Raw genomic sequence first — 21,251 nt, 5'->3', positions numbered from 1 at the left:
ATATAGGCATTCCAAGACATGTCATATGAAATGGAAGAAAAAGATTTTGATGAACAGTATTAGCAGTACATGCTATATGTCTTTAGACTGAAAGAGCAGAGTGGCTGACATAGATTTTTCAATTGAACTTTGAATCTTTGTGATCATTGTTTCCTGGACAAAAAAAGCTCAGAAAAAAAGCACATTCACAAACCTCTCACAGAGAAGGGTGCCCAGTAAGGAACCTTCCCTTTAGAATGAGGTTGAATAGTCCAAGAAAATGTACCATCTGTCCTACACAGCAATACATCAGGTTTTTCAGCTGGAGTAGCTGGGTTTTAACTCAATTCGTTAGACAGTTCTACTTCTGATTTCTTCATTCCCACTGACTAATAAATATCATTGCTCAGCTCTGCAATTACTGTTTATTCAGTGAAAGAAATGTCTTTCCTTTGAATAAGATTGCAAGGATTAGAAAAAGCATCTTGTAATCCAGTGGAAATTTTGCCTGAGAGTTCCAAACACCTCAGTACTGCTTTGTGATGGGCCAATATTGATTCTCTTTCACTATTCACTGAAAACTCTGTGTTCTGGAAGCCCTTAAAAGTATTGCTTTCAGGCTCTATGTGGCTTCCCTTCTTGGGACAGTGCCACAGGAAGCTTTGTGGAGTAAATGCAGCAGAACTGCTAATCACAGTACCAGATTGCATGGAAAGATTAATTGTGGTTTGAAAAGCAACCAAAGTTTATTGAAATCAGCCAAGCCAAATTCTTTCTTTTTCTTTTTTCTTTTTTCTTTTTTTTAAATTTTTCTATAGTTTTAGACTTGTGCCATCTTTTTTAAGGAGAAAAAAGAAATTGCAAAAACTATTACAGATGAGGAATGCAATCACAGTAATAACGACAATAATATTTATTTTTTCTGTGCAGTTTAGGGATAATGCAGTAAGATGAAGAATCGATAAAAAACAGAATTGTATTTTTTTCCTTTGAGAAGAACTGTTTTATTATTAGGGTTAAATGCAATAAAAATAGTTTCAAAATTCCACTGTTAAACTAAGGACAGCATATTTTACAACAAAACTGAACCTGAAGTTATTTTTATTATAAAATTGAATTCAATTGCCTCACTTTTTTAAAATGATCATTTACAGGTCTTTGTTAAAGGAAAAAGTGGAAGATTTAAAATTTTTGTCTCTAACAGAAAGTAGACATTTTCCTCTCATTTGGTAGGAGTGTGGGATCACACAACTGCTGTGCTTTGTATCTTTCTTGGTGGCGGGAGAGGCACAAAAACGATGTCACATGAGTCAGTTCTCTGAGGTTCAGCTAAGCTCATTCTACAGATATGTCACTTCTCCTGTGGTTCTGGTAAAATATTTACAGCTGTGAAAAGAAGCTTCTAAAGTCCTTCCTGCATCTTTTGGAACAAAATGAAAGGTTTAGTCAGCTAAAATAATAATGCACAATAGACTGCTGGGGCCTCAAAAAGTTAAATACAGATCCTTGGTTAAAGGGATTTTAAAGCAAGAAATATCTCATACTCTATAATGTAAACACTGAAATTCTGTCTTCATTGAAAACAGTGGCAACACGCGCAGTGATTCCAAAGGACTTGAGACTGGGAAATGGGATGTATACTCAGGTCTTTTCATCAGTATATCAGTTACCAAGCAAGTAGGAGTAATCAGGAGTAATGCCAAAAATCAGCTGCTAAGAGACAGGAAAACAATGTAATAGAATCACAGGGCAAATTGATGCTTTTTGCGACATTACTAACTGCATCTTGCTAAATGTTTTCATAAACACATGAAGTTAAGAGTATTTTAATAGAAAACTGAAGGACAATTGATAATACATGTACTGTTTGTATGCAGTTTCTTTTCATCTTCTGTGTGTGTAGAATAAGCCTGAAAAGTTTATAGTAAAGAAAATAAATATGATGAAATGTTTGAAATCAGAATATTTCCTAAGCCTTACAACATATGTTTCTGTCTACACAGTAACATTCGGTAGACAGTTCTACAAGGAGAAATTTAACAAAGTAAAATCTGCTTTTATAGACCAGCTTTTCTCCCTCAAGATTTGTAGAGATTGAAAAAACACATTAAATATATGGCTTGAACTTTAAAGCTGTCAAGAAACAACCACAACATTTTTCAAATTCAATCTTTTAATCCATCCACAATTCTCTTTTTTTTCTCTCCCTTTTATGCTGTGGAACACAGCAGTGGATTTTCTAGCATTTTTTTTAATGAACAAAAATGTAAAACAGTATGTGCAGGACTGAGAAAAAAATCTGCATCCGGGGGCTAGGAATGGAGTTGTACTTCAAAGACTTTAATAAGTATTGTAGACTTTGAAAAATCACTCGATTTCTTTTTGGTGTTGTTTGTTTGTTTGTTTGTTTCTATTATTCCACTCACTTAAACTCAGTATGGGATACTGTCCTAGTTCTACCTATACCATCAGAACTCAAGCACACCAACAAATATTAGGTACACATTATGCCCTTAATGTTCCCTGAGCTCTTGGGAAGGCTCAATAGCATGCCACCAATTTAGAAATCTCTCATACATAAAACATGTTTAGGGAATGCCAGAATTTTAGCTCCACTTTCTTGGGGAATTCATTCATCTACATATTGCAATACAGAGCTACTGTTAGTTTATAAACTGTTTTGAAATTCTTTCTGGTCAACCTCACATTGTTTTCAGGTCAGAGGCACAAAATAAATAAATAAATAAATAAATAAATAAATAAATAAATAAATAAATAAATCTGGATAAATGTTATTATTTAATCAGTAACTTTTGCATACATAATCAACATTGAATGATGCATGCACTGTCTATTAAGTAAGTACACAAATAGCATAATTGGTTATAGAATAATAGTTATTTCATAAATTCTACTGTATATCACAATCATGGATTGGCTGAGGTGGGAAGTGAATCATGGAGGCCATGCGGCCCAGAACAGCTGAGTTGTGTGTAATAAGAGGGGCACACACCAAGGAGGGATTACATAGGACCTACAGTCACTAAAGGGAGAATTCCTGTTTGGGAGAACTCAACACAGCATGGAACTTCTTTTCAATTGCATCCAAGGAAAATAAGGTTGAAGATCTACAGTAAGTCGTTCAAACCTCCTTCCAAATCAAAACCAAGATAAACTCACACGCATGTTTTTCTTTAGGTGTGTTGTGCAGGTCTGCTTCTTCCATTTCTACTTTTTCCTCCCTTTACTTGTTTTAGACTAATGCTCTAGTTCTGTGGTTGTAACTTGTTCTGCAGAGAGAAGGCTGCCCAGAAACAACCAGTAAAGTCTACTTTACCTCACACATGTCAACAGTTTCACACTACATCATGATTTCCAGCAAAGAAGATGAAAGAAAACACAGGTTTCAGTGGTACACACAGATAATGTAATATCTGGTATGTAATCGGTGAAAAATGGTTTGTCTGCCTAATCAACAATATAACTCCCACTTATGTAGAAATATAAACAGCACGAAAATGTATTTTGTGTGGCAGTAGATCTTCATTTTACTGGAGATGTAGGAGGTGCAGCTGCATAAGTTGCATGAAGGGCATTCCCAAGGCAAGAATGTGTGCTGCTTTGCTAAGCACCCGTTAAAGTCCTTGCACAGTGAGACCTCTTAAAGAAAGCTACGGGACAAAAATGAGAGCTCCTCATGACAAAAAGTGCAGACTTCAGCAAATTAAGGGGAAAAAATCTTTCCTGTAATGAAAAATGAATGGTGCTATATATTATATGTGAAATGCCCTGGTAGTTTACTGCCAACTGATCATGTTTTCACAGGAAGGTATGGCCATTATGAAGTGCTCTGTTATCTTCCATGCTGAGTGCCAATGGACACACAGCAATAGGTTGGGCCATACATTTATTTTATGTGTTAATTTGGGGGTAGAGGAATTGAAAGCTCTCTTTAAATTCTTGAAATATTTATGTTCTATGAAAATTACCTTGAAAAGGGTCTTCTTTTTATGTACAATATAAAAATAATGCCTCTGCATATAACTCTGCCGTGATCTATAAAGTGCATACAGTAATCTCTTGTCAGCACCACACAACTATTAAGGAAAGTTTTTTGCTGTGTTAGAGATGAAATTTTCATCAAAAGTTTTGAGGATCTTAAAACCTGCCTAAACCAAGGTGAAGGGTATTAAATGTATTGAGAAGAAACAAAATGGAACAGAGAACCTATCCAGAAAACCACATAATTGATGCACATCTGATTTAAAAGGAGTTAGCAATGAGTGTTAATATATTCTTTTAAAGTCACTCGTGGTATATTACTTTGGAGAAGACTGCTGCATTGCAAACAGCAAGATTATATTCACTGACAGCTGCCAGTACTACATATTTGCCCATTTCTCTCGAATAAGTGTAACCTAATCACATATTCATTGTTTTCCTGTGCATGCAAATCTGACAGTTACAAACACATTTCATGTCTCTGTCATTTTGGGATGCATTCACCTCTGATTTTTTAGTGGAGATAAAACAGAATTCAATCTGCTACTGCACCCTACACTCAGATTAAATAATAATTCAGAATGTGTCTGCTATTCATTTATCAGTATTTCAAATCAGCTAAGTTAATGCACAAGTAAATGACATTTTTATAATTCTGTGAATATTTGCACAGATGTACCTTACTCAGAGGACAAAGCCATAAAATTGTTGGCAAATCTTTCTATGCATTTCTTTTTGCTGAGTAGTATTTTGCTAGTGATCCCCAGAACTCTGAGGTATACTTTTATTTTTTTATTAACTTGGGCTGAAGTATCAGACATCAAAAAAAAAAAAAAATCACAAATAATTATTATGTATTGCTTCTTTGATAATTTCCAAAAATATGAGCCTAAGATGTTTTTGTTTTCCAGACGATTAAGATTTTGAGCATAAAAACTCACAGATCCTACAAAGAGCTGGATATTCCCTTTAATCTAATAAACTAGAGCTGGGGAGAGGGAAAGAGGAAAAAGAAAAAAAAAAAAACAAACTTCCTACAAACTTTTAACCTGTATTTTAACTTTTACGAGTCTCGTGTTCTTTCTGGAAATTAACATAACCCTTTCTGATGTAAGGAAACCACTTTACAGATCACATAAGCTTTCTCATGCTCTCAGCTTTCCGATCCCCAACTATCACAGTGGAACAAAATGATTTATATTAGGAATCAATATTTTAGAAAACAGTAAAATAGCATTTTCAGTATTGTTTCCTCACACCTTATTTATTCATCCTAATGCTCTGTTGCTTTCTTCAGCACCTGTGTCAAGGAGATGATGTAATGGGCTGGCAGGTATTTTCATCCCTTTGTGGGTACTTCTGAAGAGTGCGTGCATCACTCCCATCACTGTGATTATCCTACTGCACTTCCTCATAATGCAGTAGGTGATTCTTTCAAAAATTTCTTTAAAAATATATTCATGCTTATCATTAGAACGGGCAAGATGATAAGGTCAACTGTATCCTTGCTGGCAAAAGGGCCTAACAAATGCCACCCAGTACTGTATGGAGAGCTGCAGTTGGACACCCAGTAGAGATTTTCTGTCCTCAGTACAGGGAAGTCAGTCCGTTTTCCTTGCTTTCCTTCCTTATATCTTCATTCTAGAGGGGACTTGAAAATTTCAACTTCAGTCTATGCATTCCCAGCCACAGTAGAAGATGCTGTAGGAAAAGGGGGAAAAAATGTATTTTCATATCCCAGAAATACTGCTTTGTTTTATTATACATGTGCCAGTTTTGCTCTCCAATAACAGTATGAGAGCTCAAGAGAGAATCAAGAACAATTACCATCTCATATTTTCCTTCAATGCTAATTACCAATTTTTTTGCTAAAACTTTTAGCACATTTTTGTCACTTTTGTCCTCCTTCATATTCCATGGAGTGAAAATGATATTGTTGAATGTAACTAATAGCAAATGTAACTAATTGCTATTGATATCATGGGAAATATCAACAATGGTTTTACTATTGTCCACTGGTATAGATAATGCTCAAGCAATCTGCACGATAAAATTAAAAAATATTAATAAAATATTATATTTTTAGTTATTATAAATAATATATAAATTTATCGTAAATAATATTAATAATACTAAGAACAATAAGAAGAAAAGCAAAGCTAAAATATGTAAGATGATGCATTACTATCTTACCTTCAAACAAAATAGGGCAATTCCGTCGCAGCCCGTTTTTAAGTTCCTCCTTACTTTAAAGATCTTTACTTTCATGTTCCGTATTGTCCTACTGATCTTTCAGAGCTTCTCAGTTAGCTGTTAAATGCTGCAGTAACATGTAGTGTAGAAGATAATTTTTATTGTATACTTTTTCTCCCTCAAAAAGCAAAGAAGCAATTTTACAAAGACCTATGTCAGGACTAGTAATATAATCAAGAACAGGTTTTAGTGTGACATAACTGGGTTAGTTCCCCTATCTTAAGGACTCTGCTGATGAGATACAGAAAACTACAACTGGAATAGATCTGTATGGGTAAGGGTTCAGCCTGAAGATAAGTAGGACATAGTTATCTAAATAGTAATGTTTCAGAAGTTTTAATAAGTTAACAAAGAACTAGAACTAAAATTACATATTGAGTTTTTATAATACAGAAGTTCTAATAATTCATATCAGTAAATATTGTTGATGGATGACTGTCGTTGACATGAAAGATGACTGATTTTTCTTGATAAAGTAACCAAAAGATACACTTGTCATATGTCAAGATACCAAGTTTTATTATTTTAAGATTAAATAATAAAAGTACTTTTAAAAGGACAGTTTCTAATTTACTACCAAAACCCAATATAGCCTAAATTTGTCTTTTGAAGTATGATAGCTCTGTTTCACTATTGCTGTAACTCTAAATATTGCTTCTCTTTAAATGCAGACATTCTATAATGAAGAAATAAAAAATGGAATTCAGACTTATTGTGGTGATCATATATTTATTATGTAATTTCATTATAAATATGTAAGCTAGATGCCTTGAAATAGCATGGGTGGTGAAGATAGTATTTCTGAAGCTATTTTTTGCCTTCAGATATCAGTGGTTCATCTGGGTTTAAGCTTGCCAAGATTCTAAGCACCAAAAGACTTATTTATAAACACTGTTATCTACAGTTCAGAATTCTGGCCATGAAAAAAAATGAAATTCACACTGGGGACAAGAAGACCTTGCTGTTCTGGAGAAGTGCTTTGTAGTAATTTTTATAATAGTGTTTAACAGGCATCAACTACAAGGCTAGAAAAGGAATTTAAAACTGAAAGTATTCATGATGGTCTAAGAGCACAAGTAAGAAAGATTTCTTGGCAGAGATAATACCTTCCATTAAAAGTATTGTTGTAGCTAGAAAATTTAAACTTTCATAGAAATAAATGTTTCAAACTGATGAGGATTTTGTGTGCTTGGAGTCTTGCCTAACATCTCCAACAGTACTCACTAATCAGACAAAAATACTGTCAATCTTCTACTTCAAAACCTAGTTTTGCTTAAAGCTTAACATAATTTTTACTAAGCAGTTGCAGCATCTTAAAACTTCATGGATATAAGAACTACAAACTTGTGGTTGCTTGCCAGAATTTAATGTAATAGATCATAACCAAATAATGGTAAATATTTTGACCGAGGTAGGAAATTCAGAGTTGTTCCACTATTTCTGCTCATGAAAACCAATAGACATGTGATGGAAATTCTATATGAATCAGATGAATACGTAAAGTAATTTTGAATAGACACTCATGGTATTCAAAGAGAAAAATAGGAGAAAGTTAAATGAAAGATAAGGGGAAATATTTTAATTTTATTTTATTTTTTTCAAAATTGCATGCCCATCACTGAAAATGCATAGGAATTACATTTGTAATTCCCATTTCTGAAGATTTAAAACACATAGCATTACATATTTTGCACTAGTTAACTGTAGTAAAATATTTTCATCATTATTTTCAGATTTACTTTCAGAAGACAACATGAGAATCTTTTCACCACACTGTGCTTCAAAAACTGAATTGGGTTGGAGTCTCGCAAGACCTACTTAAAAGTTAAAATTTTAACAGAGAATAAATAAATAAATAAATAAATGAACAAAATTAAGATAAAGTACCCCCAAAACTACTTGCTCTCTTAATTGGCTTTAGTGAGACCACGGGATAACTCTTGACACCTCATAGTTACAGCACTGAAGACAGATAGAGGAGTGCCAGGCTGGAAGGTGAAGCGTTTCATTTTATCTTTCAGTCGCTGAAACTAATCTCACACTGAGTGAGTTTCAGTGAAACATAATGAGTGATTCAGGATACCTTTTGGACAAACTGTTCACACCTATTAGAGAACAAAATTCAGGCCAGACAACAAGACCCTCCAAAAAACACCTCAGTAATTTTCTGAACAAAGGTCTCAATAGACCTCACATAAATCAAGACAAGTGTTAAATGAAGATGTACAGCAGGAAAAGGACTTTATGAACATAAAATCTGCCAAAAGATAGAAGACACAACTGTTTCCTTTGGAAATCTGACAGAATTTTTTTTCCTTACTTTTGTATTTAGATTTTTAGTGGGAGAAATATTTATTTGTACATTTACTGATAAATTTTACAGTAGGAAAACAAAACTAGGTTGAATAGCTTTACATATTATAATTATTTTGCTTGTTTTGTGATTTATGAAGTACTGACATTTGCGTATCTTTTGTTACAGTACCTCTGTATCTTTCTGATATTTCTGATTTCAAATCCAATATTACAGTCCTATCAAAATGCAATTTTTATAGCATACCAAGCCTTATGTTTAAAATCCTAATTTCAGAAAAGTTAAATTAAGATTGCTTACACAATTGGAAGTCCACAAGCATTTTGACAGTCTTTAACTATGGAACACATCTTTTATTTTTTTCCCCAGTCATCCTTTCAAGAAACTGAACAATGTTGTTTCAATTAGCAAGCAATAACTCTATTTTTTGTCTTTGTTGTTGTTGTTCAGTATGCATATCCCAGATGAATGATCAGGAAGTATTGCTGCACACAATTGCTCTACTCTAACAGAAGAGGCTCATTAGTTCATTTGTACTTTGCCCAGCTTATCAATTTTCATTTCGTTACTCTGTTGTTGATCTGTTTTCGGGGTATATAAACATTTTTAAACACATCCAACTTCATGGCTACAAATAAAGAAACTGGATGGCTGTATTTCATAAGTCATCTAATAAACACTTTCAGTTTCTTTTATTTCTTTTTACTAAACAGAATTCTCTAAGCAAATTCCTTGAAAACACTGTAGCTTTTGAAGAAAACATCACAATTATCTGCTAAGGAGATAATTAATACATTGATAGTACTATTTGGTTTGTACATTGCAGAAGGCATAAAGCTATTTTTAAATAGCTATAGTTGAGCAAACAGTAAACAATAATGTTTGATATTAGGCATATAGAAAAAAGTGACAATACAGATTGTACAGCAACTGCCCAGACTTTCTATCGGCTTTTTTGGTGGTAGTTGCCTCAAGTCCCCCAGAATTAGTGATACATGAACATTTGTCCATTTTGAGCGCACATATAGAATTCTCCAACAGTGGTGGTTACAGATCCAACAAATCATCAAAAATATTTTTTAGTTTAAAAGAACAATATGATAGCTCTAAATCATAATTTACAGCCAATAACTCCCTGCTTGTTAAGACTGAGAGGTAGGCTGAATAAATTCAATAAAATAACAAAATATTCATTTCATTTCATGTAAATAAGATTTGTTGATACAGCCCTTCTCAGTAAGTGAACAATTTAAAATCTATGCCTGTGGCACACAGTTTTCAACCTTGGGCCATGTGTCATGAATGCTCTCTTGATGCCTGCCTTGTTTTCAATAATTAATGACACCTCACAACGTGTCAAACAAAAATGAGAATCTATTCATGTTTTATATTCCTATTTTTCCTTGAAGCTTATTCAAGATATGCTAGAAATATTTAGAACTCCCAAGGGGAGTTTTCTGGGACAAGAAACAAATCTACAGGATCCTTTCGCCTTAGGCATTAATGTACTCAACAGAGAGCACAATTTTCACTTTCCCATGTCTTATCCAGTATCACATACCTGGAAAAACAGCTACCACCCTCAGCTAAGGCATCACCAGACCACAAAGGTAACAGTGCCTTGGTCTGACCACGGACAGCACATCTATAGAAAGTTCTTTCAAGTTTCTGTTGGCTTTTCAAAGTAGAGCTGTATGTAGTTTTGCTGGAGTTCTCTAAAAAGAGCCAAGGAAAAAATGTGAACTATAAGAAATGAAAATTGAGATAAAGCATCATAGCAAGTCTAATAGAACTGGCTTTCCAAAACTATCAATTATGACATTCAGAATTCAAGCAATACAAGTCAATTATGGCTGTGGCACTGAGTACCAAAATGAGGACTAATAGAGGAAATGGCATGTGAAAATATTTAAGGGGCAGAGATCACTTCCAATCTTGTTCAGAACACTTTTTATCACTCATGAAATATGAGAAAAAAAACGTTCAGATGAGATTTATTTCAGACAAAGTACTCACAGAGGACCAAGAGTACTTCACAACATGATCTTGTGCTGCAAATGGAAACAACTGGGAGATTCACTTCCAAAATATTTTACTGATTTGAACTGAAATACTAATATTAATGCACTCTTTGAGGATGTATCTTCAGATTCCTTCAATTTAAGCATTTCTAAGGATGTGAGACAAACAGTCCCTTGTCTATCTTCTTGTGTAAATATTGTGATTATGATAGGTCATTTTATGTAATGCATATGGAAGACAGAAAAGATTCTTATTATGTCCACCATTTTACATACTTGCTCAAAAAGAGTCTCTAGCTAACCATTAAGTCAGATTATCATAGAATGGCTAGGTTGGAAGACTATAGTCCCAATCCTGTAGCACCACCCCCTATATCATTCTGCCCAGGGCACCATCCTACCTGGTCCTCAGAGCCTCCAGGAATGGGGCACTCACAGCTTCTCTGGGTAGTTGTGCCAGTGCCTCATTGCCTTTTGAGTAAAGAATTTCTCCTAACATTTAACCTAGACCTCTTCCCTTTTAGTTAAAAGCCATTCCCCTTTGCCCTATCACTAACAGACCACACTAAAAGTCAAGATTCACTCCTGCTTCCAAGTTTTTTTGAAGTATTGGAAGATTGCAATAAGGTCTCTTTGGAGCCTTCTTTTCTCCAGGCTGAACAAACCCCACTGCTTCAACCTTTCTTAATAGGAGAGGTGCTTTAACCTTTTGATCATTCTTCATGATCCTCTTCAGGTCTCACTCCAACACCACCACATCCTTCTTTTAATGGAAGCACCAGGCCTGAACACAGTAATCCAAATTGGGTCTTATTGAAGAGAGGAACAGTTCTCTCCCTCTCCCTGCTGGTCACCCAGTGCAGGATATTGTGCAGTCCAGGATACAGCCGGCCTTTTGGGCTGCAAGAGCACAACACTGGTTTGCATCCAGCTTTTCATCCACCAGAACACCCATGTCCTTCCTTGCAGGGCTGCTCTCAGTGAATTGTCCCAGACTGTACACATCTTTGTGATTCCCCAACCCAAGTGCAACACTATGCACTTGATTTTGTTGAACCTAATAAGGTTCATGTGGATTCACTTTTCAAACTTGTCTAGGTCTCTTTGAATAGCTTCCATCTTTTCCATCTTATCGACTGCACCATTAGTCTATAATTTTATTAAGTTTTCTATTTCTATAATAATCTCTTTTAAATATCTAAATACCTATTATTTTATTACTAGAAATAAGAATAATTTCTTTGTTTTCTAAACTCTTTCTTTAAAAGGAAAAATAAAAGGCATAGAAATAGTAGTATCACTAAGTTCACAGAATACTGCATGCCAAACTTAAGCCTGCACACCACAGGACTGCTTTTCTCATGTTGCAATATCTATTTTTTGGCAAATTCATGATCTTGATTTGAAAAACCATCATCAGGAAACTCAGGCTTCATAGGCAAGAGACCTAGAAATATCTGGCAACCTGTTGCTCCTTAAACACGATGACCAAGGTGTTGTGAGCACTAGGAGAGCTGTTTCAGTCACAGCAGAGAATAAAGCCAACAGGGTGGGCCAGCAGTCAGTCACACCAGTTACTGATACTGACTGGTAATATGTTTTCAATTATGATTCCCTTTTCTTCTTTATTCTGTGATTGACATGAGAATGCTTCAACTGGGTTGCTCTATGAGGAAACCTTTTTATTGCAGCTGCATAATGCTTGTGATTTTTTATTTCCTAAGATGCTAGAAAACCCTTCCAGCCAAACGAACATAAAGAGACAAAATGTAATGAGTGCTGACATTCAGGAAACAAAGCTAATGTTTCCTTGATTGAGTGGAGTACTTCTATACATTAGAAAATATATTTTTTTTCCAACTGATCTCAATGCAAGTGCAGAAAGCATTGCCTGCCCTGACTCTAAGTATAGAACTTTTTGTTTTGGTATCTAATGGGCCACGCTCACAAACTATGGGACAGTAACACTATCACCACATTTCGTTCAAAATCTTCTGAAAATCAGAATATTAGAGCAGTGTGCCCTATTCTGAAATGCAGAAATGCAGCTGCCACAATTAGAAGATTTTAATTGTAAACTAGCAAGAAGAAGTATAATATTGTGAAACAGAGTTTGAATTTTTATCTTCATTTCATCACAACAAAAAAATGAATACGGGTTATGGATGGAAAGTCTAGACTTTCTCTTTTAAGGAAAGAAATGAGCATTGATGACTGGTCACAGAGTACTCTGTGTGATGCAATTACCTAAGCAAAACCTTTGAATTTGAAAGTTTATTTTTAATAATTCATGAGGATCTTTATATATTCTGTGAATTACTCTTTGAAAAGAGGACTGAAGCCAAGCCTGCTTCTGTTATTTGTAGATAATCACAAGAAAGTCTGTCCTGGTGCAGAACATTGCTCCCTCCCTCGCCAGGAAAAGTGTCTTTAACCTACCCATTCTTCTCCACCTCTGTTAAACAAAATCTTGTAGAGCAGAGCCTTTGGGAATGAGGGGCAAACACAAAACCAGAGATGAATAAAACAAAAGAGCAGTTTACAATGATAAAAAATATTATTAACACCTATAATCAGGGTAAATTAAGGTGGAATAGAGAGATTAGCCTTTTTTTTTTAATAACTACAATATGATGAAATTGTACAAAATACTAATTCAATTACAAACTAACATAAGACACATAAGTTAATGATGGATAGAGTGACAGTATTTTAGAAGGAAGTTAATTTCATTTATGACAGATGGCAAGTTTCAGACCAGGCTTGATTATTGAAAATCATTGGAGATCTCTTATTATTATCCTGTCCATTAATAGAACATGTTAGTTATAGTTGCCTTCCCACTGGGAAAGAAAATTTATTGTTTTAATTTCCATTTGAGTTACTTGTGCTGTATTTAGATAAATATAAAGAAATCTTGCTACTTTGATGCAGCTTATTCTGAACATGACAGTAGTTTATGTATCAGTATTCTGATTTAATGTTTGCAAGCATTAAATAATGCTTAGTCTTCAGAATACAAAAACACCATCAAAAAATTTACTTAAGAATATGACAAATTCTAGACACAATACCTCAGTGCTCACACATAACATTTGCCACATGTGAATGCTATGGATGCCTGAGCATGTACATATACAGGTGGTTGTAAATTAAATGGCATTTCTCTATCTTCCTTTGGACAAATTTCTAAAAATTTGGTTGTCTTTCCCCAATGAAAATTCCTAATACAAATATCTCCTGCTGCATTTGATTATAGAAAACTTTATTCTTATCTTCAGTCTTTCCGTAAGATCAGTCTAGCTACAATTCACACCTAGGAGAATTATTAATAAGAAGGGGGTTGAAGGACATTTATATATATGTATATTCATATACATATACATATTCAAATTTTCCCCAAAAATCCTTTTAGAATTCAACACTGAGGGTTCCTACTAGCTGTCAGAGTTTTAGCAATATAAGTACAAAATGCTCATTTCTTTGCATGTTCCTTTTTGGTAAATGTGTTTCAGAAACAGTAATGACAGATCATTAGGATTTGCGAAGGAGCACAAGATATCCACGCCAGCGACCCTGGATTTACAGTGGGAGCTGACAGATGCAAACTAGCATTGCGCTTTAATCTCTCCTTTATAGAGTTTTGCCTTTCATCCTTCACAAGAGGCAGTTGAGGAAAGCCTTTGCTGTCAAAGTTTGTTAATATTGCCTCTCTTACACTCTCCCACGATTTACTGCATGAATAACACAAACCACTTTTGCTCAAGAACTTCACCACCACCAAAGAGTGGGTCACATGGTTTAAAAGCAAAATATTTTACATGCATGTGCATAAAGAAAAGAAATTAAACAAAACTAAAAAAATAATTAAAGTGGGTTTTTTTTGGGGGGGAGAAAACAAAACAAAACCAGCCCTTCACGAGAGAAAGAATTCTTGCCCTCATCTTTCAATAACTCATCAGCTTTTCAAGTAAGGCCATGATTTTAAATGCCGTCTCTCCACAGATGGAAATTACAGAAGCATTTTGTGCAAGACAGACAGCTCAGAAAACCTGAGGGAGAAGGTATGCAACAAGCACAACAGTATTCATTTTCTTCTGTGACAGGTGCCTATGATGCTCTTCTATAACAATAATGACAGGCCTTCCTATGGTGCTATGAAGAGCAGCCACCCCATTACAGGTTGATATTAAAAGTTCATTCCTTCTAAAAAGAACTGAAAGTACTCAGAACCTTCCAACAAATCCACAACTTACAGTGTTGCTGTGTTGTCAAAAATTTAACACTGACTGTTTTGTACAACTTTAAGCAGCACAGACCACAGAAAACATTCTTCAGCTAACCACATTCTGCTTATAAATATCTGACTATAATGCTTGGTTGGACTCATAACATGGTCTTTCAGAAACCCTTGATTTCACAAAAGCTCAGTGCAGCTTCTGTGTCTGGACAGAATACAAGTATATAATTTGGCATTTACTTTTCGCAGGATTAAAAAGGTTGTATTCTGAACTAAAACACAGAAAACCCACCTCTTGATATCACTTTGCTAAGGTTGTTGGGTTTTGTATCTTATCCAGTGACGTTTTTATACTGTTTAGTCATCAAAAAGGGGGAATCTCCAGAATACAGAAAATTTATATTCTCTATTTAATTTATGCATTTTTTTTCCTCATCAAATTCTCATAAATTGTGGATAAACTATGAAAACTTCATGTTGCTCAGGAGTCTGGGTATCAATATTTTTTTAATGTGCATTATACAGAATGTGGGAGTAGATTCCTTATTTTTATTTTTCTAAGTGTTAAATTTATTTCAATATACACATACACAATATCTGTGTAACATAAAGAATATTGTACCTGAAACGCTTATGAATTGATTCATGATGTCTCAAGTAGAATGAAAATTAATCATGAAAGCATAGCTTGTGACATTGTATATTTGGTTGTATATTAAGATTTCAATTGAAAGAAAAACATACTCCAGGAAAGTCTTTGAACTAACAACAAGAAAATCTCTTCAATTTAGGCTGATAAACTGTGAGTTGAAATGGAATGGATACCTACCTCATTTAAAAAGGTAAACCAAATAAAAATTATGAATTTAATTAAAACAGAATTATTTCTATAATCCAATACTCAGTTTCCAGGTTACTCTTTTATAACATATTTATTTAAGCTGCCCAAGGATGATTTCAGAATCTCCTTCTCTTGTTATGTTCAACAGTGGAATATGCAACATGAAATTTTAAGTAGCCCTGCAACCTAGCAGTATCTTTTTTATCTAACTACTGAAAAGGGTTATATCATATATAAAAGAGAGAAAAAAGAAAAAAAGAAAAAAGAAAAGGCTGGAAAGAAGTGGTGCAATTTATGCAGCAAAATTTGTCACCGTTTTTTTATCAGACCTAAGTGTAAAAGCTGAAATTGAATGTAAAATAAGCAAGAATTTATATGGATTTGGTAAAAAGAATGTTGGGCTCCTGGGACAAAAGGGCATATTTCCAACATATTGATTGGTTTCATTATGTCTATTGACTATTTTAATAACATAACCATCACTGGTGTATTTATTAGCTGGAAAACATTTCAGTTGAGATAACAAACAAGTATCACTGTCTAGAATATCTGAATAATTCAAGAACCAGTAACTCAAAAATATTTTTGAGTCTATCAGCTTTTCCTTGTATGCACAGGAATGAGGCATTTCAGTTAGCTATTCTCTATGTTTCTCTTTTTGATAATATTCAGTTAAATATCTGCTAGAGACTTCTTTCTACAATGCAGAAATACATATGGTTTGTTAACTTATAGAATGTCAGAGATTTGCCAATACAAGGAAACTGTCCTGGAAAGCATCTGGGCAGGTCTGTATTAAACAAAGAGGAAAATAACGCTAGTTTGGTCAATGAAGCTTTAACAATTCCTTTCATAAAAAGGAAAGAAATAAAATTCAGAACAAGATTTCTCTTCATTTTCCTTTTTATAAGAAAATAGTTAACATCGCCCGCTAACACGCAGGCAACAAGCTATTTATTCCTCAAACACAAATCAGATTGCATCGGTCTAAATAATTTAATCAAGAATATTGTTGGATTATAAGACTTCTTACTATTATGCAAGATATCGATATTTTTTATAACTGTACGAACTTTGCACATGAAAAATCAGTTTACAGCCACTACTGCATCCTAATTACAGTAGCTCTAAGTAACTTATTAGTCTTTTCCCTTGACTATCCATTATCACTATTCTATGAAGCTTTAATGAAGGTCAGGTCTCCCTGAAAGGGCTCCTTTCTTCAATGAATATGTGAATTTGTTTGGACGGAATAAGAAAACACTGCCTTACAAACTATCTAATTAAATAGATATCTTAACAGGGTGGGGGTTACTGAGATGGATATAAATGTATCCAGCTTGGGTCTTGCATTACACTCATCCTCTTTCCCATCTCTAATTTAATTTGAGACTGAATCTTCCCATATCTTAATAACAGGTGATGTATTTCACAACAATCTGTCTCTCCCTAGTTCATTTAATTTCTATGGCTGTGCTGCTTGTCTCAATAAGGTGAAATTCAGTTCTCTTAACTGCAACGCTTCTGCAGCCTGAAAGCAGTTCATCAGGATGCAGATTCTCATAGGTGCTTACTGCACCTCCAAATTACTGCCAGCTCTTTAGCCTATCACTGGGCAAACTGGACAAAAAAGTCACAGAACACAGAGAGTGAGTCAGACTCAAAGACATTGGCATTAGTAAACAGCAGAATACAGATTGTGAGTCAGAATCAAAGCCATTGGTGTTAGTAAACATTTCCCCCAGTGGATGAAGTCAGTACTTGGTGGAATCTTAAGAGCCTGGTACTGTGGAAGATGTGGACACAAACCTGACTGCCAGCATTTAAGTTGTCTACCTGAAATTAGATGGAAAATTCACAGGTGGAAAGTTACATTTTTCTTTAGATAATTTGCTGGAAACTTCTAGAATAAAATGTGTGGAAATGCACAACCATACTTAGCAAAAGGCAATTTTCCACATGGAGTTCCACAGTGCTATAACGTGATGGAAAGTACAGCAATAGTGGGGTGACAAAGTCCCAGGCTGCAGCAAATGAGGACAAACCCAAATGCAGCAGTTATAGATGCAGAAACAAAGGTTAAAAAAAAAAAAAAAAAAAAAAGCTGCTTGCCTCCAAAAGCCCTCAGATAGAGATCTCCAGCAAGATACCCTCACCTCCACTGCCAACCCTTAAATGAGGTCTAGAAAAGGGTGGATCCTGGCTCCATCCCTTCTGGTCACTCAGGGGCATTACATGCACCTGAGCTCCCCTGGGATGGCCCTGCCTTCCCATGTGGTGTGCAATCACTGTTTCAGGCTGTAACTCAGTATTTCTGCGACAGTGTGGAAGATATGTACATATCTGTAATATATCTGGATTTATAAACTACAGCATCTGTAGAATGGGAAAAATGACCATGAAAAACTGCCACTGCAGTTTTTATTTCCACGCGTGGCAAATGTCATTTAGAAATGGCTGTACCTATTATTTTGGAAATGAACCATTCCCTAACTGAAAACAAAATAAGAGTTGTCAACCCTACTGAGAAACTTGCAAAGATCCTTTTGCAGTCTAAAAAAGCCAAAATGCTCGTGCATTCATGTGCTTGTGTTACACAGTTTGACCAGAGTAGACACAACTAACTTGAGTGATTCAAGTACATGCCCCAGTACTCAACAGTGGGAATACTGACATATGTACTGTCCAATACACATGATGAATATTCCTCCAGTGTAATACTATTAAGTTCCCCAGTAGTATAACATTAAAAAAAATATCTGAAATTTGTGAGTTGGCACTGGGATATATTGGCTTAGCCCTCATCTCTTGGGGCTTTCAATTCTCCATCTGCCTCTGTGAACTTCAACAGGAAGCAACAAACAAGAAATTTATAACAAATTGAAAAGGTGCCAAACGTGGCACCTATTCTATGATTTTATGATTCAAATGGTAAATCATAAATGTGTTATATTTTGGTTATACTGTTTTAGATGTTAAACTGAATTTACAAATAGTGTATTTGCCTCTTTATGTGTAGACTCTTATTGTGCTTTCAAAATGCACAAAATATTCAAACACATCCAAGCAAATGAATAATATTTCAGCCAGTTCTCAGTGCAACTGAACCTTTTCAGCTTCATTTAACAATTTCCACAAAGCAAAAGTGATTTTCAGAGGAGATAAATGATTTCCACTGCAGGAATGCCAAAGTTTCTCTGATAAAATGGGCAACGTTTGCTGGAGATGAGTTTGTAAAAAAATCTGTTGTTTATTCTACAGCAGAAAATTATATATTTTAAAGCCAGTTCAATGATTAAAGTGGCAAATATTTTACATGTTTATGAGGAAATAATTGAAATATATGTTTGTTGTGGTGCTGATAAAATAATGTAATACTGCCTGAAAACCTTTCCAGAACACTAAAAGGAATTAAAAGATTAAACTACTATATGATAAAACAGTATCTTCTCTTACAGACCAGAGGGAAAACCCAAAGGGGCTGTGCAAGGAAGATCAGGCTGTAGTATAGCAGCACAGATTGAACTGTTTCTAAAGAAAAGTTTGTTTGTTGTGTTGTGTTTTTTGTTTGTTTTTGGTTTTGTTTTTAAGCGGTTTTTCAATCTCAAAATTAGAGAAATCTCCATAGTACAGAAGTTTAAATATCTTTAATATCACATACATGTTTTAAAGTGGGGGGAAATGTAACTGCTATAGGTAATGTCATTGGTGTAGCTTTCTAGGCCGAAGGAAAATAAATAAATAAATAAATAAATAAATAAATGAAAACCCAGTTATGATTTAATTAATAATTATGGGAACTCAGACTTCAAAGGATGGTGATTACAAAGTGAAGAGCAATATATCTTCCATTTGATACTAGATATATATTTATAAACGTCTGTGTAAACCATGTACACACCACGATTTTTCAGTGGATTATTAATCCAGTGAGGGAAAAAAACCTTTTGCCTTTCCCTAATATGGCACATCAAAATGAAAAGGAACTCCAGAAGATAAGGTGAACAATATTGTGAACTCTGGACTATTTCCTCAGTGCAGCTTTCTTAAAGAGACTATGATTTCTCATTTCCTCCAGCATCACCACAGTTTCTTAGTTCATACAGGGATCAGACCAAATGCTTTCAAAATTTGCCTAACAGAGCTGATATTATTCTGTGGAGGATAAACTCAATCCTAATAAAAAGGCACAGGAATTTTTGTTATCAATAATCATATCCTGTAATATAATTCCAGAGTCCTGGGAGTTAATAAATCCAAATGTATGCTCTAATATGGACATGCAGCCATCCTATTGTTTTTCCTCCCACATAGACCACTCAGCTAAAGTGGTTCTCATATGCAAGAAAGACAAAGATTCTTTTTGTGCTAGGGTTTTTTACCAAGATGTTTTTTCCCTGAAGACAAAGAGTAGAACCAGAATCACAGGAGAATTTGGATTCAAAGACATCATAATGGTTTTCTGGGCCAACAATATACTGAAAGCAGAGCTAACATCAGGTTTGAAAAGCTCCAAAACTGTGAAGCCTTACTGTGTTAGGCTTGACCAATTAATGATGGTTTTTTTTTTTGTTTTGTTTTTTTTAATTTGTTGTTGTTGTTATCTTGTTGCAGGTTGTTAATAATGCCTTATTCTCTCACTGTGTATCTCTGAGAAGCTACTTCACCTTCTCTACTACTCATTTCTAGGCACTTGAAGGCAGCAATTGGATCTTTTTGAACCCGTTTCCTTCAAACTGAACAAACACAGTCCCCTTTGATCATCCTAGTAAGGCTTATGCTCCATCCCCTTAACTCTCTTGGTGGGTGTCTACAGGACTTTGCCTGTTGATATTGTTGAAGGAAGACCAAAATCAGAACACATTACTGAATATTCAGCCAAATCACAGCACCAACCAGAAAAGAGTAATCATTTCCCTCCAGCTGCTTATTATGCTCCTGTCAAAGCAGTCCAGCATGCTATTAGCTTTCATTGCGGGAACACACTGCTGGCATGTGTTCAGTAGTACAAATAGTTTTAACCTTGGCTTGGATTTCAATGGAAGAACAGTGCAGCTGCAGTCACAATCATACATGTAACCAGCAGCCAACTACACCACAAAGAATACCTAAACAATTTGATTTAGAAGTAGCTATGTTTTTGAAAGCTGAAGTCACAGCATACATTTTTATCCCAAAACTTTGCTGCCACAACAAGAAACAGCAGTACTAGCTTGAAGACCAGGTCTTGGTAAAAAACATGGAGAAAGACAGCACACATGATCCAGCCAATGCACAGCCATGTGAGCATGAAGTGAGCAACACAGAGACTGACACTGAGAGCTACTGAAGGAGAACTCTGAGAAGTCTGACAATTCTTGTCTTCTGAGCCCTTTCACTGATTTCTGATCCTTATCAATAAGTGCAGCACTGCTGCTGGAGAAAATGAGCTACTATCCACGTGGCAAAAGAAAAGCCAGATTGAAACAGAATAGTTATAAAAAGCTGGAAAAGTGTGAAGGAATAAATTGCAATTCATAATAGGGATGTTCCTTGCCATCAGACATGTTGGGATGAGGTAACTGAGACTGACTAACTACAATGGGAAATGTTTCAAGAAAG

At 34.9% G+C, this 21,251-nt stretch overlaps 1 long non-coding RNA gene across 1 annotated transcript; it reads left to right on the top strand.

The window, feature by feature from the left end:
- The first annotated feature begins 14,532 nt into the window (after positions 1-14,532).
- LOC107309998 lies at positions 14,533-20,423 on the top strand. The gene is made up of 3 exons (XR_001553423.2): positions 14,533-14,633; positions 15,601-15,651; positions 20,265-20,423. It is a non-coding gene; the product is annotated as an uncharacterized LOC107309998 (long non-coding RNA).
- The last annotated feature ends 828 nt before the right edge of the window (positions 20,424-21,251 follow it).

The sequence above is a fragment of the Coturnix japonica genome, chromosome 2 (assembly GCF_001577835.2).
Source record: "Coturnix japonica isolate 7356 chromosome 2, Coturnix japonica 2.1, whole genome shotgun sequence".
NCBI classification, from domain to species: domain Eukaryota; kingdom Metazoa; phylum Chordata; class Aves; order Galliformes; family Phasianidae; genus Coturnix; species Coturnix japonica.
This window is presented reverse-complemented; position numbering and strand designations above follow the sequence as displayed.